This window comes from Panthera tigris, chromosome C1, assembly GCF_018350195.1.
Source record: "Panthera tigris isolate Pti1 chromosome C1, P.tigris_Pti1_mat1.1, whole genome shotgun sequence".
Taxonomy (NCBI): domain Eukaryota; kingdom Metazoa; phylum Chordata; class Mammalia; order Carnivora; family Felidae; genus Panthera; species Panthera tigris.
The window spans coordinates 4,406,807-4,422,690 of NC_056667.1; the positions used below are offsets into that span (position 1 = coordinate 4,406,807).

Below are 15,884 nucleotides of genomic sequence, written 5' to 3' on the forward strand. Positions count from 1 at the left end.
GATTTACCCGTAAAAACCACAAATAAAATTGTAAAACCAACACAAGCCTCCGATTCAATCTCTGATTCTAAAAGGGAGCACAGAAAGTGGGCAAAAATGCGTTGCTATCCTATAGAAACAAAAGCCCTCCCCCACAAACCCAGAAGACCTCCCCCCAAGCATTCAGCTCCCCAGTCCTCACATGTCCTCAGTTTGAGGGAAAACATGCACCATGGGAAGAACAGATGATACCAAGTAAGTACAATGGACTGAGTGTATTTTAGCCGCACAGAAGGTGGGGGGGGGGGGCAGGGAGGATAAAACCCACACTCTGCTTTGCCTGCCGCACAGCCACCAAGATGTCCTCAGACACAAAATCCCTCAGAGGCCCTAGGAACACCGAGCCACCAACCTGGCCAGCCCCGTGGGTCTATTTTGGGGAAACATTCTGTGTGATTTCATATCAGCCTCCGGGACCGTTTGGGTCTATTTGAGGTGATGCCGAACAGGCAGCTCTATCCAGGTGACCGGTCAAGTAAAGAACATTTTGTTTTTGGGAGGCAACCCCCTCACCATTTTGACAATAGAAGCCCACTTCTGGGTTGCCGATGACACACCGGAGGGACCAAAAAACCAGCCATGCGGGCAGAGAACGGGACCAGGTCCCCGGTGAGAATGCCAGGGCCAACAGTGCGCTAGGAACAGGCCTCAGAACACGTGTCCCCAAGGAGAACCAGTACAGGGACTGATCAAGGGATCAAGGTTACAAGGGAAAACGTTTGACCACATTTTTCTATAATTTCCACAACTTTTCATTACCTTCCAGTTCCAGGACTAATGAGTTTTTTTCACTAAGGAAAAAAGGAAAAACTTTATTGTACTTTAGTAATAACTTTTCGGCATGAAATTTATTTTTATTTTTTTAAGTTTATTTAGAGAAAGAGCATGAAGCGGGGAAGGGGAAGAGAGAGAGAGAGAGAGAGAGAGAGGATCCCAAGCAGGCTCTGCGCTGTCACAAACCGTGAGATCGTGACTTGAACAGAAATCAAGAGTCAGATGCTTAACCGAATGAGCCACCCAGATGCTCCAGGCACAAAATTTAAACACTTTATGCAAAACTAAGTTCTTCAGATGTTAGAAAACCAGCAACATTGTGCAGGTTCCCTAGAGGTTTTAAACAAGGAGTTCTGAAGAACTCCAAAAGAAAGACACTCCATGTGACTGGTAAGATGTCAGTCACACGTGCCCGAGAGGAGAGGCCGTGGGGAGGCCTGGTGCCCGTCGGTGCCATCAGGACGATGCCTTCACCTCCGGGCCCTCGGCTTCTTTGTCTGGGTGGGGAGGTGGCTGGCTGGCTGACCTCTACAAGCCCTACCAGCTCTGACTTCACATGATCTGTTATCCGGAAAAGAAACACCTATACCCGAGACACTCTGCCTGTCCTTTAAACCAGACACAGACCATTGCTGCTTGTTTGGACAGAGGCTCATTTGCACACAGTTTTACATCAGCAGCTTCTTGGAAGGGGTCAAAGACTTGGCTGACCGAGCAGCCCCTTGCCAGGCAGATGTCTGCCCTGTTCCAGCACCAGTCTTCCGCCCTCCCTTTGGGGCAGCCCCTGAGCGTGACACTGTTGAACAACTTGTAGCCGGCTGCCTCCGAGGTCAGTGGTGAAGAACACGGGCTGGGGGCAAATGAGCTTTCAGACCCTCAGCTCGTTCATCTGCAAAGTCTCAGGGATGGGGAGACAACGAGGGGAGAGCAGACCCTACGGTGCTTGCTTACAAAGGGTGGCTCTTGTAAAACCTTTTCCTCGTTTTCTCAACTTGAAACCGCAGACTGCGGGACCTCCCTCCTCAAAGTTACTGTGAGGAGTAAATGAAGCGGGACCTGTAGAGCACTCAACAATGCTGTGTATTCCGAAGGGGTCCGGGTCCTTGGCTGTCCTAACTGTCACAAGTGAAGCTCGACATTCCCGTGGCATCACGCACACTGAGACTGGAACAGGACACAGGGTACTGGCACAGGGTAACAGGAGTGCTCATCCAGGAAGCAGTTCGTTTCTGAAAATTCACTTAGGACACGTGCCCTTTGCTAGATGGGCACTCCGTTTCAATAAAAACCATGAGACCCCATAGCAGAGATGTGCCTCAACAGTCCCGACTCTGCAGCTCTTTCTTCTTTCTCCTACCACAGGCTTCTTTCCTGGCCGACATCAAGCGTGCGACGCATTTCTTGCCACATTTACCAATATGCCACCTGTACCAAACCTCACTGTTTTAAGCAAATAAATAATGGTTAACTAAATAAAATAGATCTTCTCCAGGTAGGTTTACTTATGTAATGATGTAAAAGGGGCTTGTTCCTTCCAAGACAGCAACTACAGATTATTTTCTTTCTGCAAATTGTAGGTGTTCTTTCCAGGATCTCATAAAAGTTACAGGCGCAATGATTAGACAGATTTGGCTGACTCTAGCTTAGACTGCTGTTTCCTGGTTGTTAAACTAGATGACAAGGGGGCAGAATATCTAATCTGCAAGACCTTCTGTAATCATATTAATAAATGGCTTAATGTGTTATTGATTAAGTAATAGAAACGAGGAGTTTCATTTTTAATAAATATCATGTTCAATAAAAGGTTAGATTGGGCCTTTCATCATATCTGAATAGCTAAGGTCACTGGTTCAATATTTCACAAATGATAAACTCTTTATCATAAAAATACTGGTATCATCTCAAAATCTGCTATCATTAAAAATGAAACCTACAGTTGCACACTTGTCTCTAAAATCCTATATAAAGTAAGGAGATGTACTGTGCCTTAAGTCTGAAAAGTTCCAGCATGTCAATCATCTGGTTATATTTCTAATTAAAGTAAATTTATTATAAATCCAGCCTTAGTGATCATAACATTCACAGTGGAAAGGTCCTTTGTGACCTGACTGTAGAGTTTAGTGGTCTGTTAAAATGGTTGGATTCATCGATGCTATACAAGACAAAAATGAAATTCCTGTGGTAAGGCACAAAACTAAAAGGCATACAGATTACAAGGGAGAAAGTAAAACTTTCTGCATTTGCGGACATCACCTATGTGGGAAATCATAAAGCACCTACAAAAAGGCTGCTAAGTGACATTAGTGAGGTCACGGGATATGGGGTCAATATGCAAATATCAATTTTTTCCTACATTACTAAAAACTAAAATTTAAAAAGACAACGCACTCAGAGTACCATCACAAACACGAACTGCTTAGGGATGGACGGAACGAGTGCGTGCAGGACGTGTCCATGGGCAGCCACAACACAACTCTGACAGTGAAAACGATGGAGGGATAAACCATTTTCGTGCATCGGAAGAGTCAACATTATTAAGATGCCACATTCTCCCAAAGCATGCTACAGATACCACGCAACCCAAAACCCCACCAGGCCTTTTGCTGTAGAAACAGACAAGCCAGTTCTAAAATTCATGTGGAAAAACAAAGGCTATGGAACACAAAGGTATGTTACTTTCCTAGTTGTTTTATCAGCCAGAATAGCTGAAAAACAACCGGCGGACTTATGTGACCGGATTTTAATATTTAGCACAAGGCTATGGGAATCAAGACAGTGTGGTACAGGGGAAAGAACCAATGCAAAAGTCAACGGCACGGTAGGGAGTCCAAACCGACCCCTACATACATATGGCCACGTGACCTCCGACAAAGAGGTCAAGATGGTTCAAGGGGAAAAGATAGTCTCTAATACATGATGCTGAAAGAGGGGAACATCCACATACAGAAGGGAGAACCTGGACCCTTATCTTGCATCAGACAGGAGGTCACGCAAAGACCTCCGGATAAACAAAAACGGATACACAGGAGCCAAGGGAGTTCATTACCACTAAACCTGCCTTGCAAGCGAGCTCCAGGGAGTCCTGTGGAGTGAAATGAAAGACTGCAACTCAAAGCCATATGAGGAAATACAGGTCTCAGTAAAGGTTAAAGACAAGTGCAAGTATAAAAGCTAGTGTTAGCCGCAAAAACAGATCCTAACTCCACATTTTGTTTTCTTAATAATTTAAGTGACCGACACATTAAAAAAGCCTGTCAGACTAAAAGCTAGTCCTTTGTAACTTTGGCTTGTAACTTCACATTTTGTTTCTACATCATGTAAGAGGCTAATGCATTAGGGAAAACAGTTATCAGGTTATTTTTTGGAGACGCAACAGATAAAGATGTAATTCTATGACCTCGATTGCTGAAAGGCATGGGAAAGAGTTTTTGTATGTTATAGAAGTTAAGCTGGTATAAATTCAAATTAGAGTATTAGGAAGTTAAATGTAGTTTAACACACTAAACCACAAAGAAAACAGAATACATGTGAAAAGTGAGGAAGGAATTAAAACGTTTCACTATTAAAAAATGGCTAAACACAAAAGACCCTAATTTGGAAATTAAAGGACAAAAAAAGATACAGGGCATAGAAAGGAAATAGCAAAACAGCAGAAATAAGGCCCGCCTTATCAATAATTACTTTAAACTCAACGGGTTGAATTCTCCAATCAAAAGAGATTAGCAGGATGAATTAAAAAAACAAACAAACCACGACCCAACTATTTGCTGTCTATAGGAGACTAGCTTTAGAACCAAAGACACTAATATGTGAAAAGTAAAGGGATGGAAAAACATTCCCTGCAAATAGTAACAGAGAGAGTAGGGTGGCTCCACTAATATCAGACAAAATAGACACTAAATCAAAAAAGGTTGCAAGAAACATAGAAGGACAATATATATTCATAGAAGGTCCAATATAGAAAGAACATATTAACAATTATAACTATTTGTTACCTAATAACAGACTGTCAAAATATATGAAGCAAAAATTGACAGAATTGAAAGGAGAAACAGACAGTCCTACAATAATGGTTGGAAACTGCACTATCTTGCTTCAATAATGTAGAGAATAACCAGGCAGAAATAAAGAAACAGGACCGGGACAACACAGTAAACCAAGCAGATCTAACAGACATATATACAATATTCTACTCGTGACACCAGAACACACTTTGGGATGTGTGCAGATGGGTAGAATTTCAGTTCTGCAAGATGAAAAGACTTTAGAAGATAGGTGGTGGTAATGGTTACACAACAATATGTATGCACTTACCACCACTCAACTGTATACTTAAAAACGGGGAAGATGGTAAATTTTGTTATTTGTATTTTACAGTTTAAACAATTGAAAAAAAAAAAACACCTCAAAAATGGAAGAAAAAAAAAAAAAACCCTAAATGTGAAAGCTAAAACCATAAAACTTCTAAAAAGAAAACATAGGAGATCATTTTTGTAACCTTGAGTTAAAGATTTCCTGTCAGAACAATAAAAGAAAAATATTTGTAAAACATGTATTCAATAGACCTGTATCCAGAATATACAAAGAGCTCTTACAACTAAAGAAGAAAACCCAATAAAATAATGAGTAAAAGATTTAAACAGAAACTTCAACCAAAGGTGATACAGTAATGGCTAAAAAGTACATGAAAAGACATTCAATATTATTAGTCATTACGGAAGTGCAAATTACAAACAAAAGTAGGTATCACTACACAACCGTGAGAATATCTAAAATGACAAAGACTGAGAATATTAAGTCTGGGTGAGGATATGAAGCAAAATAAACACCAATTTCAAAAATATGAACAAAAGCTTTGTCATCAGCATAGAGATAAAAATGGCCATCAATTCTTCTGGTCAAAATAGGCTAAAGAAATGAGTCAAGTGCTAGGTTTTTCCCAGTTGAATTACCTTTAAAAAACCTTTATTCTTATTAGAAAAGTATACACACTCATCATGGATAAAATGAAAAGTACATAGCACCTGGCTGGCTCAGTTGGTGGCAAGTGTGACTCCTGATCTAGGGGCTGAGTTTGAGCTCCACATACAGCTTACTTAAAAAAAACCCAAAAAACAAAAAACAAAAAACAACCTAAAAAAATAAAAATAAAAATAAAAATAAAAATAAAAATAAAAATAAAAATAAAAATAAAAATAAAAATAAAAATAGGGGCACCTGGGTGGCTCAGTCAGTTAAGTGTCCAGCTCCTGGTTTCAGTTCAGGTCATGATCACGGTTCCTAAGTCTGAGTCCTGCATTGTGTTTGAGCTGACAGTGCAGAGTCTGCTTGGGATCCTCTCACTCCCTCTCTTTTTGCCCCTCCCCTGCTCACATGCACTCTCTCTCTCGAAATAAATAAACTTTTAAAAAGAAAAGAAAAAAGAAAATTATAGACAAAATATTTGTTTTTCTATAATTTTGTCTTTTTTTTCTGTTTAAAGGTCTTTATGAGGTTTTGTTTTTGTGACTTTTATTGGTCTTTAAGTATTTTCCACATCATTTCAATTTTTTTTAATTTTGAGAGAGAGTGCACAGGCATGTAAGTGGGGGTGGGAGAGAGGGAGAGAGAGAGGGAAATTTCAAGCAGGCTCCACACCCAGCGAGGAGCCTGACCTGGGGCTAGGCCTCACAACCATGAGATAATGACCTGAGCCAAAATCAAGACATTGAACTCACTGAGCCACCCAGGTACCGTGAAACTTAATTTAATTTTTATTATGACTATGAAAATATAGCTCAAAGCTGAATGAACCAGATACTGTGATTGTTATTTCTTTTCCTGAACTACTTTTAATTTTTCCTGGAGTTAGTAACTGCCTAACTTTTTTCCGTTTGCTTTAGCTTTCTAGGTATCTATCACAGATTCTTCTCCAACTCCTCATAGTAAGGCACTTATAAGTAGAGACTTCTAATACTCTTTTCACTACAAAAATACAAAACAGTTTACCAAGTCCAAGTTTTTCTTTTTTCCTAAGAGGTATCCTTCCCAGAGATCTCTGCATTGTGTCCAATGTTAGGCCTGCTAGACAAACTTCATCCTAGGATTTCCTGTCACCATCCTCCAGGGTATCTTCCTGAGTCAGTCTCTTCTGTTCTGTATCCTACAACCTTTCTCTTTCCTGGTTTTCTTCTTTATTTTAGTAAAGCTCAACCTCCAGTAGTTTCCTTTACAAAGGTTGGCTAGGAGGAAAAATGTTTTAGACTTTGCAGATCTCAAAAAAAATTTTTTGGAGGGGCGCCTGGGTGGCTCAGTTGGTTAGGCAACTGACTTCGGCTCAGGTCATGATCTCACAGTCCGTGAGTTCGAGCCCCACGTCGGGCTCTGTGCTGATGGCTCAGAGCCTGGAGCCTACTTCAGATTCTGTGTCTCCTCCTCTCTCTACCCCTCCCCTGCTCACACTCTGTCTCTCTCTGTCTCTCAATAATAAATAAACATTAAGAAATTAAAAAAAAAATTTTTTTAAAGTAAGCTACACCCATCATGGGGCTTGAACTCAGAGCCTTGAGATCAAGAGTTGCACGCTCTACTGACTGAACCAGCCAGGCACTCCAAAATGTTCTTATATTCTGCCTTTATATTTGATAAGTAGTTAGCTGAGGATAGAATTCTTGCCCAGAAATATTTTTTCCCTCAGAACTCTTACTGTATTGTTTCATTGTCTTCTAGTTTACAGTACCACTGCCGAGATAGGTTAATGTCATTCCACTTTCCAATACTTTGTGATCTATTTGGAAACTTTTAGGATGCTCTCTTTAACCTATGATTACCCTCAGCACAGGTCTTTTCTCTTCCACCCACGGTGCTAGTTACTTCATTGGTCCTTTCCATCTAGAGTCTCATACTTTTTGGTTCTGAGAATCTTTCTGATAATAATTGTTTAATACTGTCTTCCCCTTTTTACTGCCTAAGAGTTGGTCTTCTAAGTTTTAAATTTTACTTTCATGGAGATTTCCTCACCTTCCAGCCCTCTATAGAGTTTTAACTTCTATCTTATTTTTAAGTTCCAAGAGTTTCTTCATTTGTATATATTTCTTTTAAAAGTATCACCTTGTTCTTATTTCTTACACGTAATATCTTCTCTCTCTGAAGACCATCTAGTTTTCAAACTCGCTGCACTGCTTCTTTCATTTCTCTTCTCTGTCTGCATGATCTTCGAATTTCAGACTGGAGCATTCCTTCAAATATTTGATGGTTCCTTAATATCAATTTATATGTGACAGAAAGATACTAAGAAAGTATTTGGAAGCCCTATGTGAATAGGCCTTGTCATCTGATGAGCCTCTCTGTGGAATGGCTGGGAGAGGACCAGGAAGGGAAGTTTCACTTGGCAGTGTTTTCTTTTTGATAGGTTAGTTTTTTCAGGAAAGAGCACAGAGAACAAATGGGAAAAGCTGTTAAGTCTCACCATGCAGGATACAATCGCTCAGGTATTCCCTGCTTTTGTAAGGGTGCCACTCTCGCCCTCCACTGCGTCTAGGTCTAGGCTCTGAAGCTTTCCTGGTTCAATTTCTCCAGGGAATAAACGTCACGTCTTCTGGCTGGGGGGGGGGGGGGGGGGGGGAGCAGACCCAGCATATCAGCACTGAATGTTACCATTAGAAAGGAAACAATCTTTGTCCATCTGGCAGACAAAGACGGGTACCCTGTTTTAAATTACATGTTTGTTTACATTAAAAAGGGGGGGCACTTGGGTGGCTCAGTCAGTTAAGCATCCAACTTCAGCTCAGGTCATGGTCTCGTGGTTCAGGAGTTCAAGTCTTGTGTTGGGCTCTCTGCTGGCAGCACAGTGCCTGCTTCAGATCCTGTCTCCCGTTCTCTCTGCCCCTCCCCCACTTGCTCTCTCTCTCAAAAATAAACACTAAAAAAATTGCATGTTTGTTTACTATTGAGGGTGGATATTTTTCCATGTATTTATTTGCATTTTAGATTTCTTCTTTTATGAAATAACCTATTTGTTTCCTTTGTTTTGTGTTCCTATTGGGGCATTTATCCTTTTTTTTTTTTTTTTTTTTTTTTGCTTAACTTCCAAGAGTTCTTTATATACATTGGAAATAGATGAATTGTTGATCAAATAAATATACTGTATACTCCTTTTGAGTTTTTAAATTGTGTTATGGGTTGTTTTTTTTTAGGTTTTGGTTTTTTGTCTTTAGCAAACACAGAAGTTCTCCACTTTTACAAAACCAAACCTATACATTGTCTCTCTTCTGATCTCTGCTGTGGTGTCATCCTCAGAAAAGTCTCGGACTCCAGTTTCATCCTATTTGCTATCGTTGAATAATGAAGCCACTGAAGAAGCTACTACTACCTCCACCTACCCAAAGTCTGGGGAAGACCATCTCTGGAATCAATGTGATGCACACACTCAAAGAGCATACAGCCACTCTGCTTTCGTTTTCTATTTTCATTTAACGAAGTAAGTGGAAATGGGTGAGGAACACCCGTATGTCTGAACGGAGACCGTATCGGTCATGATCCGGGAGGGCGGCGGTTCTCGGGGTGTGGCGTGGGGCCCCCTGGGGGTCTGAAAACTAGTTTCAATAAAACTAAGCCACCGCTTGCCTTTTTCTCACCGTGTCATGCATACAGTGGGAATTACTTAAGGCCAAATGATATGTGATGACCTCACTGTTTTGATGGTTAACAAAATGTGTACTTGTGTATTGTGTTTGCTAGTAATTTCTAAGGTGGTAGTTTTACAGCACAAATATAAGAGATTTCAGAGATTCATTCAACTGGCTCTCAGTTATTTCACTGTGTAGTTACTAGATGTTTTTCATTTTATCTGCTGATGTCTGTATCTCTGTAATTTCATTATTTTTCAATACGTAGCTATTTTGAAATCCTTCAGTCTTCCTGTGCCTTACTGAAATACGAGTACACTTTATGTCTCCTTTTATATTTTATTAATTGAGCTTTAATTTCTTCTTTTTTAAGTTTATTTATTTATTCTGAGAGAGAGAGAAAGGGAGAGAGCGCGCACTCATGTGCAGGAGGGGCAGAGAGGGAGAGAGAGAGAATGCCAACGCAGGGCTCAAACCCATGAACAACGAGATCACGACCTGAGCTGAAACCAAGAGTCGGACGCTTAACCGACTGAGCCACTTTGGTGCCCCTGAACCACTGCCAGTCTCTAAGGCAGAGGGAAGGGCAAGAGACAGAGACTCTCTGGCTCTCACACCAGCATTTAAACCCTTCAGCCTGAGCAGGACCCACATCACTTCCACTCATATCATTGGCTAGACCTAGTCACAGGGCCTCGCTCAACCACTAGGGGACCAGGAAGTGTAGTCCTGGCCGGCAAGCAAAGAACCAATAAATGGTGTGCAGCACTTAAAACTAACGCAATGACAAGATTTAATTCAATACTTCGAAGCACGTAAGCAGCAACTTACACCTCACCACGTTCATTTTAGGAAAAGGAAAGCCACTAGGTCTTTAGTTGCTGAAGCCTATACTTTCCAGCCCAAACCCCCAGGCTGCATCTATGTTGCTGTATTTCCGGAAGGAAGTCTCCACAAACTATGTTCTATTGGATTTTGGGAAGTTTGCCTAATTACCACAATTGAAGATTCATTATTGTCCATATGTTCCATGACAATCTGACTGAAATCAACTGCATCAGCTCATAAAACCTGTAATTTTTTTATGATACTTGGTGCTCATACAATTTAAAGGAAAAAGCAGATTTCAGAGCTAACTGACACCAAGAGAGTCTGGGTTCTTTGTGCTGAGTAAGAGCTGCTTCATGGAGGAGGGCTGTTCCAGATCACTTGGTGTCACTGAGGAGACCAAGTCATGTCCTCACCAAAGCACTACGCCGGACTTGGAAAAATGTCCTACTTCATTTTGCAAAGGCTCCCACCACGTAGTCCGAAACTCCACACAATAAAACCACGCTCACACACAGTCCTGCCGTCTTCTACTGTCATTTGCCCTGCTCAACACAGCCTTCTACATTTTCGTTTGGAGGGTCTGGAAATAAGCTGGGGTTCATCCGCAAACAGCAAGACTCCAACGACGCACGCGGACTCACCCTCAATCTCAGGCGTGGTGCAGACTCATTCCGCCTGACCCACCTTTACAAGAGCGTCTCAAGCAGAACAGGATTTCGAGTGAGACTAAACCCGCGTTGTCCATCCTGAAAATTGAGCTCTGACAAAAGAAACTACAATCGAATCCATCTGAAACGTATTTGCTTTTACCAATATCGTCACTGATGCCCGTGCAAGAGATGAGAAAGAAGGAACCGGTTCCCCCTGCAATACACAGAAGAGGAACAGGGTGTCTCCCAGGTGAAAAAGCACCAGCCCAGCAGGACAAGCCCTCGTTCCTCTCCTGGCCTGGTACCCAGTCTCCGGCCTGGTACCCAGTCTCCGCAGGGAGCGAGCTCCAAGGCCTGCATCTCAATTTGCTCTCTTCCTCCTGCATCTGACTTTGAACAGTTTTTCTAAGTGAAAATTTAGAAATGCCAAGCTGATAACTGATAAACTCCTTCCAATAAATTCCTCTAGAGCGGTCTGTTGCCAAAACCGCAATGTGATCTTCGACACAGGTTTTCCACAAAGTAAAACACGTCTAGACACGCGAATATGATGTTAGTAAATACTGACCTCTTCGAGTCAGTCCATTGATCGAGTGCCAGCCCTGTCCTAAGTACCACAGGAGGTACAACAGAAATATATTAAGGAGTTTACAAACTAGGTGTGCGTGTGGATGTGTGCTTCCCCTAAAAAAACCCCACATGTATGGATTTAACTAAACAATACAAGACAGAAATGCTAACATTAGTGGGGGGGAAATAAGTTCGGGGCAGTGAGAATGCGAAGAAAACTTCATGGAGGTGGAGGGACCCAAATGGGAATGCAAGAAGGTGGACTGTGATTTGCTTTGGTATCTAGGGCGGGCTGGGGCATTTCAGAGGAAAAGAACATCCTGACGAACAGGCCACTGTTGGGGACAGAGACAGAACACTGACCAAACTGACAAGAGCTAAGAAGTATAAGCAGGAGGCTGGCAGGAAATGAACTTGGACATCCATCCACTTGCTCGTTCATTCAGTAAACATTGGCAGGTACTTATCATATACCCACACTGTCCAAAGGGATATAACGGGGAATCAGACAGCTGTGGTCCCTAACCACATGACGCTTACTTTGCAGTGGAGAAAAGCAGAACATCACCATACGGTAGGCAAAAAAACATAAAACATCTAATTTATAAGGTGCTTTAAAACGGAGCCGAGAGTTTGACCCTGACCCGATAAACAATGGGAGGTCATGAAAGGTTTCTGGGCAGGGAAATAATGCGATTGGTACTGTTTGTTGATATTAGTTTGGTACAGTCTGACTAGAACTGACAAAAATCAAAATCAGAGAGACCTAAGGAAAAGTGCAGCAGAACCACAGGGTTGAGGTTAGAGGGTTGGTTGGGAGCCCAGAAGTCAGAGTGGAAATGAAGGATCAGAGTCGGCAGGGGGTCAAGGGGAGGCTTTATGAGCTGAATGCGTTTGTGGGACAATTAAAAGGGGCTCAATACCGTAAGGAGAAACAGACCAAAAAGCACTCCAGGAGTTCTGGCTCAGATGCATGGGTTGGGGAGAAATTGGAAGCATCGGGCTGGGGGTGAAGGTGAATCTGACCACCACGTACAGCCCAGAAGGCACACAGAGATGCAGGAGAAGCAAGAGATTTTAAAAAGAGCCAAGCTCACGAGGCCCAAACCTGGGGGAATTCTCAGGTCGGAGAATGAGCACCTGGCAAGGTAAGAAAGGAGGACAAAGGGAGCATCAGAGGAGCCAAAGCCGAAGGGGACTTCAAGGTGGCACACAGGCACACACGTGGTGCACACACACACTTGCACAAAACACTCCCACTGGTATTTCCTCATTTGGTGCTTTAATACTCACAGAACACCTTGGGGCGCCTGGGTGACTCAGTCGATTGGGTGTCCGGCTTTGGCTCAGGTCATGATCTCACCGTTTGAGAGTTCGAGCCCCGCATCGATTGGACTTGCTGCTGTCAGTACAGACCCCACTTCAGATCCTCTGTCCCCCACTCTCTGCCCCTCCCTCATTCGCAGTCTCGCTCTCTCTCAAAAATAAATAAACATAAAAAAAAAATACTCACAGAACACCTTGAGATTGGTATTGGGACCTCCATTTAAAACGAGGTAAACACAATGAGGATCAGAAAGATTTAAAAGCGTGATCTGAGGTGGAGAAGGAGTTTCCCTGACCTTGGACCCCTGACCCAAAAGCTGGCTAGAGAGTAAGAGCCCGTGCACCCTGGCCCCTGGCCGGGACCACACTGTGGTTCATGAGAGTGAAAAGCTGCAGAGAGGGGACAGGTATTTACAAAACATCAATCACACAGCGGGCTCATCCAAACTGTGTGAGGAACTCTGACAAATCAATAAGCACATTCCTTATTAACGTTTATGCTCACGATACTAATAACAACATACTGACATTTACTTTGCATAATAACATGCCCATTACTATGCGGAGCACTTACATGCGTTCTTGCTTAATTTCCCCCAAAGCCCTAGGACAGTGAAATTATTGTCTGGAGTTTATGGGTGAAGAGAGAGGCTTGGAGAGGCTAACTGGCTTGCCCCAGGTAAGGCTGCTACAATACAAAGTCAAACTCAAATCTGAGTTCAAGGACTTCATCTTTCCAAGCTCCGCCCCCATCTCTGCCTTTTCAAATCATCACCGACAAATGTGCACAGGGGCTTTCCATGGAAGGTGCTGGGCTCAGTGGCCTCAACTGTCCTTCTCTTGAACCCCTGAACACGGCCACAGCTTTGTAGAGCACAGGGGGCAGGTGGATACAGTCCATGTCATGGGTTTTGAAAAGTCAACCTCCTACACCCATCTTAGATGCTGCTTCGGGAAGGTGGGCTTCAGAGAGAGACAACAAAATCACGAATAAGTCAGAGAAGTTAAACAGGGGGTTGATCAAGTAACTCCGAGACCTAAGTTGTCTTACACAGAAGGAAAACACTTACAAAATCTACACAACTCATTCCCCCCAAGATGGCAATATAAATTCAAAAACAGAATAGGCGATCAGTAGTGACAGAAGTCTACATACTAACAAAGAAAAAGGCAAGCCCCTGGTCACCTTCAAGGTTCATGGGGCGGGGGCGGGGGCGGGGGCGGGGGGGTTTCCTCCAAGCCCACCTCCACAGACAACGGAATGTGAGGACAAAGGAGCCAGTGGAGCAGAAAGTTTGATTCCTGACCAGAGGTCATTCCAAGGGCTGAGGGGAGATTTTTCTGACCGCTGTACAATTTGGTGCTCATTTCTCTTCCCGGTCATGTCCATATGCGGTTTTGGTGCCCTTGAGACACAACAGTAAATAAAGGCCAGCGTCTTAGAAAAACGAGCTCCAGTTCCTTTCTGGGTCAGAAGTGATGGTTCGGATCCTGTCTTTGCATCAAGAGCTTGGCTTATTTTTCCCTAAAAGCCTGACCTTCTACTTGCTCTCTCCGTGTCCATCTGTTAAATCCTGCCCACTCACGCAGACTTCTTGTGGTTGATGTCTGCTGGCATTTTACCACTGAAGAATGTTCTGGCTCCTCCAAACGAGGGAGGGAACACTGTGCACTCGTCGCATGCAGATATGGTTCTAACGGTACAAGAGCCAAACGGGAGCCGGCCATCAGGCTATGAACTTGGAGGAGGCTCCAAGCTCCGAGCTCCTTCAAGGGAAAAAGGGACCTTGATAACGTAGGGGCCGCAACTCTGATGATAAAGCGGCAGTGTTCCCGACGGTCTTTCTCCCAGTGGGGCCCCCTTTTAAACTCTCATGCCATTTTATTTATTCATTCCTGTTAGTTGTGTTAAATCTTTTCTTGAACAAGGTAGGGTATAAATAAAATAAAAGTCAAAGTTTAATAAAAGTTAAACACTAAAATTCCACAGCCAAGGGAAACACGAAAACATGTTGCTCCCTTGTCCTGTATTCTCTTATCCACCGTTTTACTACTGAACTCACAGCAAATATAAAAGCTTTCAATTGAATTCTCTTTAGCAAAGAAAAAAAAGAGAGGTGTTTTGGTAGATAATGCAGAACTAAGCATTAAAATTTCAAGAAGCAATTGTTTGAAATGCCTGAAGCAGAAAGGTAATAACTAGCCTGTGGTTCATTAAAGAAAACACGTTTTACAATTTAACCTCATGGTGTTTGCTAATCATATTATGACACTGGAACCAACTGGGTATCCTAAGAGCTCCCTCTGCACCCAGAAGCCTCTCTGAACTCTAGCTGGGAACCCTCCTGACCCCAGTGCTCTGTCTTCTGATCAGGGAGGTCCTCCCCTTCCTGCCTGGGCCCTTAAAGGCCGACAGCTCACGACAGTTATATTTTTGGGTCCCTCTGCGCCTTTACCACAGATACTCACTGTCTTTCTGGATTATCCCTTTCGCCCTACTCCCACACTTGGCTCCACCTTCTGGGAACCCCTCCCCACTCAAAGTCATGACTTTGCAGGAAGCAGACTTCAGAGGGATAACTGTCTTTTGAAGAGAAGAAACTCAGTATTTTGAACAGAAAGAGAAAACTTTGGGAATTCATAACCTAACACTTAGCACAAATCCTGGCACTGTGTTTTTTATTTTATCGATATAACAGACGAATAGCAAACTTAGCCAGGATGAAGTGTATCGAAGCTTTTCTATGTTCACGTATGTCCTTTTAAAGTAAGCAAAACCTCATGCTTTATCAAAATTCAAGAAATAACAATAAATATTAAATGAACATCCACCTGTACAAAGGCACTGTATACATATCCTCATTACCTTGCCAAACTCCAGTATACAGCATGCTGGCTCACAGTAAGTTCCTAATAAACTATTGCCTGTCACCTACATTTCAACATCAAAGAAAATGGGAAGCAGGAAGAGTAAACTACTGGCCCAGAGGCAGGAACCCGCTCCTGCCAATAGTAAAATGGGGATTCGAACACAGGACCTTCTGGCTGCAAAGCCACAGTGTTGCCTCTTTCTACTCTCCCAGTAACT

The 15,884-nt window shown here is 42.7% G+C and overlaps 1 protein-coding gene across 1 annotated transcript in view; it reads right to left on the reverse strand.

The window, feature by feature from the left end:
- Positions 1–15,884, reverse strand: part of DNAJC11 (DnaJ heat shock protein family (Hsp40) member C11) — a 65,870-nt gene that overhangs the window by 45,783 nt on the left and 4,203 nt on the right. The window lies entirely within an intron of this gene.